The following is a 19249-nucleotide window of genomic DNA, read 5'->3' on the forward strand; positions in this document are numbered from 1 at the left end:
AAGTATTAGGTAGACTCGTTTTTCCAGGATCGCAAGGGTGCGGGATTCGCGTTCTCATTTCTCGATAATACAAAAATGGGGTTTTCAGTAGTCAAAAACGCTCGATAAAAGATCGATCAAGGGCGCTATCGCCCTGAAAAGTCCTATTTTTCGTATTTTTGCGTAATTTGCATTATTCGGAAGCATGCAACTATTTTCATAGCTACATGCCGCCGAACAACGCAAATTACGCCTCGTAAACGAAACAATAGGACTTTTGAGGGCGATAGCGCGCTAGATTGATCTTTTATCTAGCGTTTTTGACTACTGAAAAACCCCGTCTTTGCATTATCGAGAAATGAGATGGCGCATCCCGCACTCTTGTAATCCTGGAAAGGAGACTCTTCAGTTAAGGGAGTAGACTCCTTTTCCCAGGATTGCAAGGGTGCGAGATTCGCGTTCTCATTTCTCTATAATACAAAAATGGGGTTCTCAGTAGTCAAAAACGTTTGATAAAAGATCGATCAAGGGCGCTATCGCCTTCAAAAGTCCTATTTTTTCGTATTTTTGCGTAATTTGCATTATTCGGAAGCATACAACTGCGCATGCAACTACTTTCATATCTACATGCTGCCGAATAATGCAAATTACGCCTCGTAAACGAAACAATAGGACTTTTGAGGGCGATAGCGCGCTAGATTGATCTTGTATCTAGCGTTTTTGACTACTAAGGAACCCCGTTTTTGTATTATCGAGAAATGAAAACGCGAATCCCGCACCCTTGCAATCCTGGAAACGAATCTACCGCCTTAAATGCCCGAGTTTATAATATTATTGTTCGTTACTTTTCATTCTCATTAATATGTTATTTAATTTGTTAGTTACTTTTGTAAATATATGCGTTTCTCTTTCTTTCTCTCTATATTGGTTAAGTATAGATATAAGATAGGTTTAAGTTAGATGTTAAGTTAAGATTGTGAGAGCGGCGAGGTCAGGGGTAGAAATGTACAGTAAATTTGTAACCCTAAGGGAAATCAAATAAAATTTATATATATATATTTAATTTGTTAGTTCAGGTTCTTCAGATAATAGTAGTAAGTAATTGGTAATATTTTTTGTAAACGGTAAAAACAATATTTCACTTCAATACGTAGAATATTACAAAAATGAACGTATACGAGGCTTTAAGAGATTTAATGTTTAACGTTTAAAACGTTAGTTTAAATAAAATAAAGTTAAAACAATTTTCATTTTTTAACAACTTTAAAAAAAGACGTAAGCATGGACGTTTCTCGTGCAAGCAAATTCATGCGAAGTGCATTTTTCCTTGTAATGCTGCTTTAAAATTTGCGACGGAGAAACAACTGATAATATTTATTTACTGAATATTAATATGGAGCAGTTGATGTAAAAACGTGCATGACCGGCGCAATATACATACATATAGACAAAGAGTGAAATAATATTCATAACTAAACGGATGTGGCGCGATTAACATAAATTTTCATATTGTGGAAGGTTAAAAAGGAATACTGAATATATATATATATGTATAATACTGGAGTTTAATTTTACAACATTTTTATGCTAAATTTAAATCGGCGAACGTCGCAAATAATTCTTTCTCAAAAGTTTTGCTTGCGCGAATGGTTAACAAAAGCAAAAGCGAGGTGAAAAATTGCTAAAGAAACCTCAGAAAAATGACGCCGTATACGAGGCGATAGAGTTGACGAGAGAGGGTCAGTGACACGTCGTCGAACAGAGGTTTATCAGTTAGCTAACACACGTGGTCACTATACTCCGCCCTCTTCCATACCCCCGATCGCTCCACGACCACGCGCACATACTCACTACTTCCGGAAAACCGAAAAATCGATTCTGTTACTCCAATTTTCAAGTTAATTGAATCTAAAACAATTCTACGAACTTCTAGTTTCGTGGAAAAAAATATTAATAACAAGCTGGAATGGAGTAAAATTTTATTTTCCAATGCACTAGATTTCTAAATGACTAGAATCTCATTGAATTTCATCAAATAAAAAAGTTATGAACTATATTTGTATGGCAATTTTTAAAGAAAACTCATATTTTATTGCCTTTTATATTTCATCAATTTTGAAAAATATTTATGGGCTACGTATGGATAAGAATGATCTATTAGTTTGTTTGTAGCCGACATTTAATTTTAGCGGAAGGAATAGTTAACCTTCAGATTTTCGAAAAGAATTTTTATATGAATAAAATTCAATCTGTTTGTTTACTTTTTTTCCTGTATTATTCTTTATCCCAAATTTATTAGAAACGAAGCTATTTATGAAATTCATTTGTCGGGGTCTAAAAGACCCCACCTGAGTTGTGCAGAATTACAATTGAATTACTCCAGAATTATAATTACAAAGTAATTGAATTACATTGTAATTCAGTTATATTGTAATTTATAATTCAGATCTTCATTTAATTAAATTACAATGTAATTCGTAATTGCAATGGAGTACAATTATAAAATACATTGTAATTGGAGTATGAAAAATGAAGTAATAGGCAAGAAGAGGTTGAAAAATCCATGTGAAGGTTTCAAACAGAGAGAGAGAGAGAGAGAGAGAGAGAGAGAGAGAGAGAGAGAGAGAGAAGGAATTTAGTATTTATAAATTTACTAGCTGTCTGTGGCAGCTCAATTGACAGTTCAATTATATTGTAATTCAATTATATACATTGTATTTCAATTATATTGTGTGTGTATTTCAATTACAGATCTGATTAAAATACCTATAATTAAATTACATTGTATTTCAATTATATAGTCATTCAGTTACTAAGAATTAGCACAACTCTGGACCCCACCTTACTATTTATTTGTTATTAGACCTCACCTTGCGAGGGTTAAAGGAGTAATTTTAGTGTCAACCCCTTGCCTTACAATATCGTGTCAAACACGTGTTGAAGATTTTGAACAGAGTCTAATAAATACGTATGTTATTAATAGACTGCGGATCTTTATGCAAAATAAAAATTGTCTGCGCCGATTACAAACCAAAAGAACCAAACAAAAAATTCTTTCTCTCAATTATATTATTAACCTGAAACTAGTACACCGATGTCCTTAAATCTTTTTAATATGTCCACTGCTTTAAATTGTACGTTCGTATTTCTGTCATAAATGCATAAAATCCGCAGTCTAGTTATTAACCTACTTCACACCAAGATGAAATTCTATTTTAGTTTTGTTAATGTATAGCTATCGAAAAACCTGTAGGCATACAATAAATTTTCTCCTTTCTTAGGAAATTGGCGAACTACGAAGAAAGTTCTAATCATTGAGAAACCGTAAAATAAATCGTAAGACGAGGGATTAAATAGAACCTATACATACATAAGTTCTATAACTCTTTCGATCCCTAGAGAAAAGAGAATTGCTGTTCTGAAATGCAAGCGTTTGAATTTGATTTGAATTGCCCGCGCTGCTGTTACCACGATTCGGCTGCGCTCGGCTGCGCTCGGCTGCGCTCGGCTGCGTTCGGCCACGCTCGCTGCGTCAGTCAGCATCGGGATAGGTGGTGGGGATGTGGTTTGACTCCCGGGAGATAACTTTGAGCAACACTGATGTACCCGGACAGTCAGCATCCCTAACCTCCGCGTTGTTCAAGGAGTACCGTAATTTTACAGTTATCTTAACACTAAACCTACCGAGCCTTAAAAGTAGCTGGTATTTACATATTCCCTTATAAAAATGACAAGGCTGATTTTATTTAGACTTTAATACGTTATTAATATACATTATTAATATAAATTAATAATTTATACAATCAATTCTTATAGAATCATTTTTATTATTTCAATCATTGTAAAATAATAAATCTGAAACCGGTCATTTTGACCGGTGGTGGTAGGATTAGTGTTAACGCAAATGACCGGCGGATTTCTCTGTTCATTTTTCCAGTGCTTTCTCACGTTTTCTAAGGAATTATGACTTAGTTTCGTTCGTCATTATTTTAGGAGATTCTACTGACATGATCTAGGGTTGATACACATTTTAGTGGCAAGTTCTAGAGACACATTACGGTAACAAAGATTTACCACTTCCAGTGACAATTTCTAAGAAGTATTCGGGTTAAACTTAAAATTATTAGGATTTTACTAGTATAAAAACACGTTTTTAATTCAATTTTACAAGATTTTACCCTTGGCACTCGAGTGCCGACTCTGAGGCGCCACTAAAAATTGCTGTACGTACCATTATTCAAAATATCGTTTACACTGCTAAATATGTTAGTATCTAATCAATTACGAAACATTTAAGTATTGTGCGAGGTATTATATCAATTTCATATTCATGCAAAGAAAAGAATTAATATAGAATGGAATTATTCTAGGCCGAAAGAAATGTTTAATTTTCCAGTTAAAATAGGTCCGAGTGCGAAGGGTTAACAATTATCTATAACATTTATTTTTTAAGGTACAGGTCGTAATCAATGGAGAGATAGAGAAAGTAGTTAAAATTCTTGAAGTTTTGTAGACGACGCGACAGAAGTTAAACATCAAGAATATACATATAAATGATTCTACAGTTTCTGGATCTCTGGTAGTGAAAAATTCCGCTTAATTGAAGACATCGGTCCGACACGATCCCCTACAGGGAAAATAAACTCTAGAAAGAGGGGTAACTGCAAGCGTTCACTGTCTCGCAGACATCTCGGTATAAAGAAACACCTTTGGAGAGCAAAGTGCATCTTCATAGGATGGTTTTCAAGTTTACTGGGCCACTTGAAAGAAGCCTTTTCTCCCGAGATGAGGGTGTAGCGAGAGGGGCTGCGCGGGAGGGGGGAAAGGCGAGACAAGAAACGAGAGAGGAACGAAGGGAGACGGAAGAGAGGCTGGTTCCCATGAGGAGGAGCCGCTGCCGAGTGACGAGGGTGAAGCAGCCTTTTTATCGACTTCCGGTCGGCGTTAGTTGCACGCACGTGAATTCGAGGTCCCGATGCTCTCTTTGTGCCTCCGCAGAGATTCTCATCCCCCTGCCCCTCGCCCATCCCTCTCGATCCTTTACTTTTTCGTTTCAAAAAGCTGGATAATAAACGGGTTTATAGTTTTGCGATAAAAAGTTACAATTTTGTGTTCCCCCCCGCTCTTTAAATTTTTTCATGTGGACGAAATACGAGCAAATGTGTACCGAGTTCATGCGATAAATAAGTATGCGGTATTGGCTGCATTTTTTCAAGTAAATGTTTAATCGTATCTTCGTCTACAAATCTCTGGACGAAGATGTGTAAAAGCGTACACTGAAGTCCCATGATAAACAAATTAGCAGTTTCCTGGTGAAATAATCATATAGTTGTTCTGATGTATTGTATGTAACAAGACACTTGTCAAAAAAAAAAACTGTTTAATTGCAAATCGAACCTAACACATGCGACTGTATAACAACAAGCTAATTTTTATGGATGTCCTCTTCTAATTTACACAATTCCAATCTTCTCTCGGTGCCCAAACATGTTAAGGATGTTCTGGAGGTATATAAGAACGCAACAAAATTTTTGAAAATTTGACAAGATATAACTCTTACTAAATTAATGCAATTACGGAAGTTTGGGTTCGATTCGCTGCACCGTTTAAGAATTATAGCAACTTAAAGTTCGCACATTTTAACACGTCTTCTTACGGAGAATTCATCAAATTCCACTTCAAACCCTATTTGAACCTTGAAAAAACGCAACTAGAAACTCCAGTTTTTTATATGTGTATAGTAAAAATTATGTAATTAATTATATCACTAGACAGTTGCAGAGCAAAAAATTATCAACTGTTACAAAACGTCAAATTTATCGTGCTGTAATCTCACTATGTAGCATGAAATCGCGACAACTGTGTGGACCACTGAATATAGCTACAATCACGAGGTACAATTATTAGCAAAAGTCACAATTTTTTTATAATATGAAGACAATTTGATTAAAAAATAAATATAACATGAAATTCACTAATTAAACGAAAGCTTTTTAGATTAATCCATTTTTTAATGCACGATATACACATGAATGGCTTTCATTGCCAATATATTGACGGATTTCGAATTTCTTATACTTTTGTCTCCCATTGTACCTCCAGAACATCCTGAAGACAAGGTTGAAACAACTGAAAAATGTACACCGAGTCCCATAACAAACAGATATCCAGTCACGCGGGGTAATAAAATCGCGAAGCCTAAAATATTTCAGGCATTATTTTCACAACCGTGAAAATTTTAATTGACACCGCCGACTCCAAAATTAGTGGCATTGGTTCCGAAATACAGATCGTAGACGCGCGAGGATTATTTTCGTAATGAGCAAATAAAGCTTCCCGCGCTGTTTCTCTCTCTCCCTCTCTCTCTCTCCCTCCCTCTCTCTCTCTCTCCCTCCCTCTCGCCGCTCTCCTCGGTTTTGGCGGCTCGATATTGCGGTAATAACGATCGGCACTAGCCGCTGGTATTATTGCGGTACTTCCTCCATCTCGTATTTATAAACACAGACTTGCCAGCCGCTCGATAACCTGCCAAACTCGCTGCTCTGTCTCTCGGCGACATCGTGATCGAGATGTCAAAAGCGTCCGAATCATCGGCGTTCACGTTTTAATTGATAAACAAACTATTTCGCCGCCGTTTGGTTAACGAATTTCTCTACAATTCGATTTTCCGACGATTTTTTGAGGACACTGTTGTGATAAGTTTCCCTCTGGAAAACAGGGGCTCGATAAATCACCCAATTTCGCGTGGTAAAACACGCTCTGCGAGTGAATTTTCGGGGATTTTTTCAGCACACTTTTCGTTTTTTAAATATCGAATTTGCAACCAAAACTTATTATGAAATAATTCACTGTCATGTGTGCTATTAGGTAGAATGCTCGTGAATTTTGTCGGAAACTTTTGTTGATCAGAACAGAAGAAATACAGCATAATTCATTAATCCTTAGCACTCGAAGCAATATGAATTCCAAAATTGAGATATTTGTGTGTGTGTGTGTGTTTCAACTCAGATCATTTTTGTTCTATGTAATCTTTTTTACATTGTGCGCATCAAATTGAACCTGTTTTCTTATATATATATATATAACAGTTGAGCTTTTTACAATTTATAGAATACAGGCAAACTTAATAATGTTAAAATTGTTTTGAATAACGGTATGGCAATTTTTCGTGGCGCCTCAGACTCGCCATTCGAGTGCAAAGGGTTAAACCGTGCTCATCCTATAACTGCCATTTTGCCAGTTGATTTATCGAATGATCTGACCAAAAATCAATTTGTTTCTACCCTTTTTAGAAGAACAAAGTTGAAAAACCTCGACCTTATACCTTATGTGTGTGTGAATGATTGATTACATATTTGAAAATAGTTCACGACTTAGGATTATATGGTATTTATGTTTTTTAGGTATGATATTTTACGTGGTACTAATAAATTTTTAAACGGAGAAAAAATTCGTAACTTCACACATTTTGTACATTTTTTTCCATAAGTTTTCTATCGGACAGTTTCAATAGCGAGCTTCGTGCAGAAAAATTCTCGATAATATTCATTTATTGGGCAATTTGAACAGTGAGCTATGTATATGCAAAAAAATATTCGATAATATTCTTCTGTCGGGCATTTATAACAGTGAGCTGATATATTGAAACATTTTCGATAATATTCTTCCATATGTATATCTGTCATTGTTTAAATTACAATCGTCTCCCTAAATCTTGCGAATTATGATATCTTGAAGACTTCAATACGCCATGCATATTCAGCAGAACGTTCCACAGAGGTTACGTGTGATATATTATAATACATTCATAGTTTTTTAGCGGACTCCACGACACTTGTATTTTAAATTCTTTTATAACGCATTTAAAAAAAAAAATGAATGTATTATTCATCAAGACAGTCGATAGTTATTGTAATTTTACATACTTAGAACGTTTGACTGAGAGATAAGACAGACAAAAAAGAACGATCATTTTTATTCTTACTCTGATGTTAAGAATATTAATAACATCGATGAGTACAAGTAATTTAAAAACAATTTACTTCCTCGGAACTGTTATTGTTATTCCTTCGAAAAATAAAACAATACGATAAAGGAAGATTTATAACTACTCTATGGTGTGTACATATCTTTTTAGTGGCAATAATGCCGCAGAATATTCATCATTTTAGTTGATAACAATGGATATTTCGAACTTTTAGATGACCTTTAGACGGCCTTCAGACTACTTTATCATGACGAAAATAATAATATGTACTACAATCTAAAATATACCAATCTCTGGTGCAGAGAGAGATACAGTGAGTGTAAAAAGTATGTATTGTATGCAGAGGTGGGCATTATTTGGCGCGAAACAAATATTTCAAATACTATTTATTATTTTAGATTTTATTCTGCTGAAAGAAAATAGTATTTTAAATAAGATATACAATTTCGAGAATGAAATATTTCCATTTTAACAATCTGAACCTCAAAATAAATTATTTCTATTTCAACAATTTGATTCATAAAATTAAATATATCTATTTGAACAATCTCTCTGAAATACGAAATAAAATATTGTACTTTTTGCATTGTTATATGTAATACTCTGAGAAACCGAACCACGGTTTTCAGCAATAATATTTAGAATTAAAATTGAAAATAAAGACAAAATATAAATATTTCCAATATTCTTTGAATAAAATACCATTTTCAAATAAATTACTGCCTCAAATAAATTATTTCATTTTCAAAAATTACTGCATCAAATAAAATATTTTATTTTCAAAGTTGTACACATACTTTAACATAAATAGGATAATATATATACACATATAACAATACTATTTCACCCAGCTCTGATTGTATGCCCATCGCTACTTGTAGCTCGTGTGTATGTTAACCTTCGCAAGGTAATGTGGGATCTGAAGGATCCCAGTTTCAGGTTTTTGAAAAGAATTTTTATACGAATAAAATTAAATCTGTTTGTTTACTTGTTATCCCGTGTTATATTCTTTATCCCAAATTTATTAAAAACGAGGCTATTCATGAAATTCATTTGTCGGAGTCCTAAGAGACCCCCCACCTTACTATTTTTTTATGCGCTATTATACCTTACCTTGCGAGGGTTAATCGATTTCGATGAAATTTTCAGCATGTGTATAACACTAGCATAGATCTACAAAACATATATTTTAAATTTTCATTAAGGGTCCAAATAAACAAGTTTTAAGCAATGCCTTTTTCATTTTTGCGTGTAACCTTGTAAATTATAATTATTTGGAAAATCTTTTTTGCATATCATTTCATAAACCAGTGCTTCTAATTGATTATGAAAAATCAGGTCGTTTGCTAGCATTATAAAAAAGTTACTCTATTTTAAAGGGAGTACGAATATTTTTTACACTCACTGCAAATAGTCGTTGGGACTGGACGAACTTTTTCTAGTTATAAGATGTATCCATGCGCAGATGATTATTTAAAATATTACCATTTTCCATAGTGAATCTTTGATAAATTCATTCTCTTTCTTTGATTTTTATTTACAACTATTTCCACAGTATTGCTTTGCAACTATGTCCATAAAAAAGAGAAAAAAATTTTAGTTATGTACGCGGATACGCTATTGTGTCCGGTTCATAATTAAACCCAAAATATAGATGATCCAAAATATACTAACGTTTCGTCCATAATTATCAATCGTTCAGATAATGGAGATCACTCCCTCAGCCTTTAACTCCCGCTATTTACATCGATGCACTTGCCAGCTCGCGTAATTCCCCTCGGAATCGCCTACGCTCAAACGATCTCTCGAAAAGTCACTCCTTCTCTCGTCGCAAAAATGGAGGCGTAGTAAAAGGGCGTGCAGGACAAAGGACGATTCCGCAGGATGAAGGGAGAAAGAGGGACCGGTTGGAACGTCGTTGGAAGGTATTTTAAACGCGACTTCCTCCTCGGGTTTTCCTCGAAAGAGGGGAACCGGATGCCATCTATCGCGAGCGTCTGCTTCCTTTTGCTCCCTCTCGGAATTAACCGGTCGAACGGGAAAGGGAAGGACCATCTATCCATGAGACGGCTTACCGGGAACCGGAGGAAAGGGAAAAGGAAGCCCGAGAGACGATAGAGAGAAAGAGAAAGAGTAAGAGGAGGGTGGAGGAAGGAGAGAAGAAGATCGAATCGAGGCGTTTCTCTCTAAAGAATAAAGAAAGACGACGAAAAAGAGAGGAGTCCAAGGTCCGCGCTTCCGGTTTCGATTCGGACCGGTTCCTGAACGCGGGGGAGGGTGGGGTGCGCCGGAGAAGCCGACATTTTATTTTTAAAATCTTTACTGGACACGTCACGACATTCGCCAATTAATCGAGCGTTTGTTATACTTTTTAGTGAATATGTCTAGTAGCAATTACACTGTCCAACAAATTTCAACCTTTTTTATGTTCCCGAATTACTGTTGGGTCCTTCTTATAGAGTTTTTTGCGCTGATACCGAATCTGTCCTTGATTTTTCTCCTACACGCACAGTTCTGCGTTTTGCACAAAAAACATATTTTTCAACTTTAAACAAATATTGTGATGTTATTATTATAAAAGATATTGGATATCACTGTATGCGGGAAAGTCTACAGAATCTTTCTCTGCAAAGAACAATTCAATATCTTTTATAATAACATCACGATATTTGTTCAAAGTTGAAAAATTGTTTTTTTTTAAACCATGTTCCTCAAAAACTGTGCGTATGGGCGAAAAAATAAGGACAGATTCGGAATCAGCGCAAAAAACTCTATAAGAAGAACCCAACAGTAATTAGGGAACAAATTTGGTGTTGGACAGTGTTATTAGTCATTTCTGATACACAGTAAATTTCCAGTAAACATTTCGAGTGAGCAGTAAACATATTTGCTGACAGAATATTTATTCTAGAAAATATTAGTTCTACTAAACGTCTTTTAACATTTAAATAATTATGTCTAACGACCCAAGACATTTGTAGCAAATATTTTGCTAACAGTTTTTAAGGGAATTTTAGCGAAAGTTACTATAAATTTATTTGAAAATCGAGACTACATCTTGTGTAACATTTTAGAAATTTTCAACTGAATGTTACTATTTCTAATTTTCTAGTAAACGTTTCTAGCAACAATTGTAAAACTGAGATTCGGAGGTTCCGCTTGGAAGGTGTCGCGCAAAATGTTGACGTAGCAAACACAGTGATAAGCTTTGTGATTTTCTTGGAAACGTAAGGAACTTCGTGGCTGTTTGGGAATGATTAAGAGGAATAATGTTTGGAATGCAGCTTTTATTGTGCTTTACGTAATTGTGTGCATAAAAGTGAGTAACAATTTGATGGTGAGTCACTTTCAAGATGAGACTTTTTATCTAATGTTACATACATTTTTGGAGTATTTAATATTGTTAATCTTATATTAACCCTTTGCGCACTCAGAATTATTTTTCAATTTTCTGGTCAATAACTCCCTACTATTTTAAGTGTTTCATTTGAAATTTACTTCAAAGGACAGTTCCTATACTGCTACTTATTTTAAGCAATCTTGTTTATTAATTATATTAAATATTACTCAAACTATGTTGTAATCTATATTTGTTTTTAACTAAAAAAAAATAGGACAATTAAAGAAATGAAGGAAGAACCAAATACATATAAAAACCCGTTTTATTTACATTTCTTTTTCTCCGATGTCGAGTCACACTCGACAAAGGAGTGCAAAGGGTTAAAATTTATAATGGTAATTTTTTTAAAAACTCTTTATATTAAAATTATTAATACTCCGATCTCACGTTTCATGTATAATTATTAGTGTAATATTGATAATAAAATTCTTTCGAGAGCTATCGAAAAGTGTCATTTAATGTTAGATGCAAAAAATAAAATTTGATCGAGTCTATTACAGATTTCGTTTCATTTGAATATGTGACTATCTCGACTATTTCCATGAAAAGGAATAGGAAATGGTTATTGCTTTCTTTAGAAATGTAATAGCATACGTTGACCTTTTAATTAGGTCGATTAAACAGGCAGTGATAACGATAAATATTCCAGTATTATAAAATCGTGATAACAGAACCATTTACACGTTTTATTATTCAGAAGTCAATCGAGGTATAGCCGGATAAGATAGTCAAAAAAACATACTGTGCAAAATTTCAACCCTGTATCTCGATCGGGAAGGTAGTTATAGGGTAAAATCAGTTTTTGGCCTATTTTCCCTAGTTAATGACGTTTAGAAATTCTGAGAAAAATCTGACACATATGTCAAAAACCCAAATACATACTTCGCAATTGGTTTCAGATTTTTAAAGCGAAAATCCTGCTTGTAAAAAATCTAAAAAATGCAGATTTCACATGGAAGTTCTAGAGTGACACCATTTATATTTTTACAGTAGCGGTATACTGTTATAAGTATTGTTCATGAATTTTTTCAGATTTTTTGTTCGGTGCGCCGTTGTTAAAAAAAATAAAAACCGATTTGTACGGACTAGTCCATTTAGTAAATTTAGAAAAATCGCGAGAACAATCTAGTGGAATATCGGGAGGAACAGCGAAGGAGTATATTCGTGGGCGATGAAATTCGCAGGTGGTTCGACGTCGACACCTCGTCTGCGATCTTAACGATCGATCGAGTTTTCCCCGGAGGGCTACGAACAGAATTTTCCACCCCCTCGGCATTCTGAGAGCGTAGTGCTTCCTCCCTCGCTTCCGGGTTCCCGTCTCTTCCGGCCGGAATTATGTTTCGAAAGGCTTTCTTCTCCCTCTTACCCTCCCCAACCTCCACTCTCTCCCACTTCCCGTTCCTTCCACTTCGTTCCAGCTCTTATCAGTCTCCCACCCACTGCAACTGCGATAGAAAATCGAGAGAGGGAAAAAACCTAAAACTTTTTCTCGCTTGAAAAGTAATGCGATTAACTCTTGCAAATTAACCCGTTTTGGGGAGCCCCCTTTTTTTCTTTTCCTTGCTTTTCCCGCCCCAGTTCGTCACGATTTTGTGTTCAAGCACCGAGAACCTAGTAATTAACAGACATACAAATTTAATTGTGCGCGAAATCGTGTTTAGCGACAAGATTGCGTCCGAGGATTTCTGCAACTTCTCCAGATTTATTCGGAAACTGAATTTTTCTGTTTTAATGCAGTCGTTGACGTCGCGGTGTAGCAAATCCATTCTGCGTTTTGTTTTCAACAAAATCTAATGTTTATCAAACACTTCTTAAGACACATTTAACAAGTTATTAGAAGTTCACTTAATCTGAAAAAATATTCCAACACTGTACTGGCTGTATGCAAATGTCCCGAGATACTTTTTGTAAACAATTTTAATAACAACTTTTGAGAACGTTTGTACTACAGTATTTTGATAGAAATTAACGTGAACTACACAATGACGTACGAAGTGAAAATTGCTACATTTTCTATTACAAAAATTCATTCAAAATACCCTCAGTTCTCTGCAAGGGTCGTGGCGGGGTCAAATCTTTTCCGAGCAATTTTAAAACTGCAAAATTTATGCTGAAATTTATCTGGACGTTTCGCACCCTTTTACAAAATGTTTCCCAAATGCTGCACTTAACTCTCGTAAGGTAAGGTCTAATAACTAGTAACTGGATCGCGGATCTTTATGCAAAATAAAAAGTGTCTACATCGATTGCAAGAAATAGAAACTACATTGAATTTTATTTCGATCGTTAATTAATAGAGGAGAAATCATATATTGACATCTTCAATTTTGAAAATTTGTCAACAATTTTGAATTTCATCTACCCAATTTCGATATAAATGCGTAAAAATCCGCAGTCGCCTAATAACACATATGTAACTACACTCCTCAAAAGAATTAAGGGATCACTTGTGCGAACCCGGAAAATTGCTCCCACTTCACGTGATCGTGACTCCGTCAAAAATTGGTGTATCGATATCGTTAAACAATGGTTTGAAAGCCTGAAAGTTTCAGATGCTCTGTTTCAAATTGTTGCTATGTTCGTTTTTTTACAAAGTTATAGCGAGATGAAGACAACAGTGACGGTTAACAAAAATTTTGTGCAACTTTGGCACATCACACGGGGAGCAACAAATTTTTTTTAGTGTAGTAAGGTGGGGTCTCTCTTAGGACCCCGACAAATGAATTTCATATAGTAGACAGCCTCGTTTCTAATAAATTTGGGATAAAGAATAACGCAGGATAAAAAGTAAACAAACAGATTGAATCTTATTCGTGTAAACGTTCTTTCGAAAATTCTGAAGCTGTGGTCTCCGAGATCCCACATTACCTTGCGAAGGTTAAAACTGAGCACAGACAAAATACACTTCTGTAATTATCAAAGTTCGAACGGTCGGAAGCGTTGTTTTTCGAGACAGGCAAGCGAGAGAGTTGGAACAACATGTTTTACGAGTTGATGGAGAAAAATTCCGTTTTTCTCCGCGGCGTGAAAACAAAACGGAAGAAAAAATGAAAGAGGCGAAGAGAGAGAGAGAAAGAGAGATAGAGAGAGAGAGAGAAACGGTAACACGGCCGCGCTAAGAAGGAAGGAATTATGTATGATTTTGTTCGGGCTCACGTGTTATGTAAATGATAACGTGCAACTTCCTGAATAACGATCAAGGAGCGTAAGCAACAGTCGGTCCGCTTAGCCGTCGCGCGCGCGGGCGTCCCCGTGCATGGTTGTGTCCGTGTGTCGAGTGCGTGCGCGCACGTGTGCGTGCGTGCACACACGTGTCCGCGCCTACGCACCTACGCGCGTAGAAAGAGTCTCGGGGAGTGGGGGAACCATAGAAATTCCTCGTACAGTTAGAAATTGAGCGATACAGGGCCGAGAGGTTAATTTTTTTCCCGGGGCACCTACAGTATAAGCCACGAAAGTATTTGGACGCACTTTAAAACAGTATAACTTTTTTATGATCGCGGACCAAACGACCTGACTCTTTTTTTTTTTGTGAGCAATTAGAAGAATTGATTTACCAAATGACATGCAAAAAAGATCTTGAAAAAATTGCAATCGCTAAGAATTACATGAGAAAGTAAAAAAAAGGCATTTTTTATAACCCTTTTGTTGGAGCCCGTAATGAAAATTTAAAATATGCATTTTGCAGATGTATGTTAGTCGTACACATGCTGAAAATTTCACATCGAAATCGGATGACGCGGAAAAAAAACTGACCAAAAGTCGTGGAAAACTACGATTTTCACCACACACGTTTAACCTCATTTAGCTCTTGGGTATGTTGATCGATTTTGATGAGATTTTCAGCATGCGTACAACTAACATAGATCTACAAAACGTATACATTTTAAATTTTCATTAAGAGCCCAAATAAAAAAAACTTTAAAACATGCTCTTTTATTTTTGCATGTAACCCTGTAAATTGTAATTTTTGGGAAATCTTTTTCGCAGATCATTTAAGTAAACCAATGCTTCTAATTGCTTGCAAAAAATCAAGTCGTTGGGTACAATTGTAAAAAAGTTATACTGATTTAAACTACGCTGACCCTACCAACCCTCGAAATTGCAAAAAAAATTAGCTAAATACAGGAATGTTATCTTTATAGAACAACTTTTACGACATAAAATTATTAAAAATTCAAAGTCCCGCTCCTTTTTAGTCTTACAATATTTTACAGAGACGGTTTCAATCTATTATGATCGATGTTGGGAACAATTAAATACAATATTTATCTAACCCCTGTATTATTTTCTTCGCAGCTACGATTATTAGAATTATTTTGTCCGGAACGATTTTCTAACAGAAAAAAGAAGACCTGTATTCATGTCCACAGTTACTGCTTCATTACTGACAACGTAAAACAGTATTTTATTTTGATTTAAAAAAAGAAACGGAGATGCTAAGTAGATTCTTACAATATAAATATAAAGAAAATCAATGTTATATCTAGTAAGAAATAGATTAATTCTTATATTTGCAAATGAAATATTATTTGTTATTTAACGAATAAATAAAAGTAACGACACAGGACGGTTCTGTGCGAAAATAAGAACTTTTCATATAATGCACTATTTTTAACAAAATCAAGTCTGAAAGTTGACGCACGTGTGCACTATTTTTTGACAAAATTAGTATTGATCTGAAATCTATGTATACATATTGTCACATCAATATCCATAATTATTCTCCAACATCCTATGCAGTTTTTATTGTGTGAAAGGTCGTAGGGTTTGTTTTTATTTAAACTACACCACGCAATTACGGAAATAGTTAACTGGCTATTAATAGCGACGAGAGATTTATTAGTCTTTGAAAGCTATGATTTTTCGATTTTCTATAAAATGAAGAATATCACATTTCAATGTATAAACTCATGAAAAGTGGGGGAAGTATACTTTATTCCGGAATACAAACTTGTCAATACATTAAAATTGTTGCAATGCTCTGACACATATGTACAAGGAAACCTGCCACGTCTATTCCGTCGATAAAACAGTAGAAACGATTACATACATTGAAAAATTTCTTGGAAAAGCTGGTTTTCCTCAACAATTATCCGGGAAACGTGCGCGTAAAATTTTCCTGTAACTTTAATCCCATCAGAACGTGTTGTGTCTGTAATGCGACAACTATAATTTTTACACAATTTCGTTTCTTATCCGATAATTTAAAAAAAAAAACAGATGAAAACTATTCCAGAATAAATACAATATTTTACACTATTCCCAGCTTTCGATAGTTCAAAGTAAAATTTTTATTTTAAACTTGAAATATAAAGAATCGTATCATACAAATTTTAATTTTTAAAAAATAGTTCACGGCCACCTACATATTCAAAAACATTTTGAATATTGTGGCAATATTGTTTCTTGAAATGAATTAATTATGCAAAATTATTATTACAAAAAGAACGTCATATCGCACGTTATATTATAAGAAAAGGAGTAGCAAAGAAAAAGGCTAAGATACGCACATAGTGGGCAAGTTTATTTACAGTGCGCTTCCGTTTGAATTACGCGCCTAGTCAAGATAACAATTTCTCACGGTTTCAATCATTTTTCACGAATTTCTTCGATTCGATCAGATTAAACGAATTTACACAAACGAATTCTTACTTCCAGATGTACGAACATACGTACTTGAAAGAAGAACAAAATGTTATATGTAAAACGCGTGATTCCAAAGTATAATTACGACGTAAACAACTAAAACGTGTCAGAACTTTGTGAAAGGACGTTCTGAATGTCGAAGGGGACAAAAATATAAGACACTAGTGTCAGCCCATGAAGAAAGTCATTGTATCCAGTTATGATTATGTGAATGGGCTTGGAAAATCTTTGTTGAATTGTTTTTGTGAATAAAAATTAAACGAATAATAAAACTGAACACGTGCCACGAGACAAATCTTCCAATGAGTGTGAACAAATAGAAATTCAGTCGGCAAAAGAAGAAAATTTGGTTTGTTTTAACAATTTTTAGTGGACAGAAAAGCCTGATGGTTGGAAATACATGCACATGTACTTCAGAAACATGAAAGTTAAATGAAAAATGCAGAAAATTGTATAAAAGTCTGCCAAATTAAATGACCGAGGTGTACCGATATGAAGAACGTCCAATCATTAATTAATATTCTAAAGATTTGACAATTTTTATTCAATCGTACAGGTGCCCGTGTAGTTTCGATACTACTCTTATAATTTTGGTATAATTGTATCACTTTTGTTTAAATGAAAAAAGGTCACAAATAAAGTGTTTTAGATAGTTAAAACATTTTAGATATAACATTAAGTCCTCGTGTCAATTATCCGTGTGTTTTATAATTTAGTTAGTGCGAACTCTCGCTCCGTGTTTTCTTAGTATGTACAGTCTTACGTGTTATTACCACTTCCGGAAAACGAAGGAAGCATATAAAGTAGCAAAGCTGGGGGAACAACGAGGATAACATTGCCGAGCGTGGTAAACAGATGACCAGTTCACAGCAGTTCCGAGTATAAGATAAAAGAACGTGATTAGGAGAACGAAACACAATTTTGTAAGTATGTACAACTCGTTTTCCTGTACATCTATCGATTTATTGGGTTCATAGAGAACAGAGTCAATTTCGAGTTGTAAACGACGAAAAAAAGCGACGCGAGAAACTAAAGAAATAAATGGAGAAAGTATTACGGGTTCATTAATTTATAATTAACGGTGAACGCGGACCAAGCTATCAATTCGAAGTAACACGTGTAACGTCTCGTAAAAATAGAAAATGGAGACACGATCGCAATTTGTAAATAAGTAGAGATAATCTTAACGACAGATAACGGATCTGCTAATTTATAATTGATGACAATCTCGGTAAGGTTATTAATTCTCAACGCGATTCCGCGAGACTGAAGATTACAACACGTGTACAATTTAATAGAAAAAACAATTGTACTGTACAACAGTCGATCTATTATTTTGTAGTTTATCAATGCCGAGAACTCGTAGGATATCGTAGTACATATGTACACGACAAAAATCATAACACGCGCAGCTCCTCTTACAAAGTAGAAGAAAAGCATAATTTTTCATTCGAAACAATATCTATGTAAGATAGTATATCTACCGACTTATAGTTCAGGACGAACGAGTTGATTCGAAGATGCCGGGGCGTAATGGAGAGACATTTCAATTCGTTTCATTGAAACTAATCTGCAAGTTCAGATTCTGTCACTATAAAATCCCGAAAAACCGTTACTCGAACAAAAACACCGTCTTCGAGGCGTTAACTTCGCGCGAACCAGCATTCGTTACATACGTATACACACACAAACGGCAATCCCGACTGAAGAGGCAGGTAGTTGACGAAAGAAAGGTGCACGTGGGTCGAATAATTTGCAAAACAAAAATCCCACTGGAGCCACCGACGTCTACTCTACCCCGAGGAACAACCTTCCCCGCGGCAAGAGATACATACATGCCAAACAATACGGAGCTCGAGCACTCGACAAAGTTCCCGAGAAATCATGCGATCCCGAATTGCGGAGAAATGAAGCTAGATAAGCTATCGGGATCGGTGTATTTTCGTACTCGAACACCGAAATCGCTCGGCCACTCGAGCGATAAACCGCTCGAGGAAGTAGAAGAGAGGAGAGAGATCCTTACCTCGATCACGGGCTGAACCGTCTGACGCGGCGTAATATCAGTGCGGAGGATCGGTTTGCGAGTTTGAGCGAGTGCCGTCGGCGGTCATCGGGCAGAAATCCGCGCCCTAATGCGTCGCTGTTGCCTGGCATCCACAGGTATCTCGCAGACACCGACCACGCGCACGTGTATCGTGTTCCTTCCGCCTCTGTCTCTCTTCTAATCGAGCATA

General features: G+C 35.4%; 1 protein-coding gene across 1 annotated transcript in view; it reads right to left on the bottom strand.

Moving 5' to 3' along the window:
• The window catches only part of Aop (ETS variant transcription factor anterior open), a 35619-nt gene extending 16440 nt beyond the window's left edge, over positions 1-19179 (bottom strand). Inside the window, exon 1 of the mRNA XM_076442851.1 lies at positions 19039-19179. The gene's annotated coding sequence lies outside the window, so the exon portion shown is untranslated. The remainder of the gene's footprint in view (positions 1-19038) is intronic.
• Between the last annotated feature and the right edge of the window lie 70 nt (positions 19180-19249).

This window comes from Lasioglossum baleicum, chromosome 18 (genome assembly GCF_051020765.1).
Source record: "Lasioglossum baleicum chromosome 18, iyLasBale1, whole genome shotgun sequence".
NCBI classification, from domain to species: Eukaryota; Metazoa; Arthropoda; class Insecta; order Hymenoptera; family Halictidae; genus Lasioglossum; species Lasioglossum baleicum.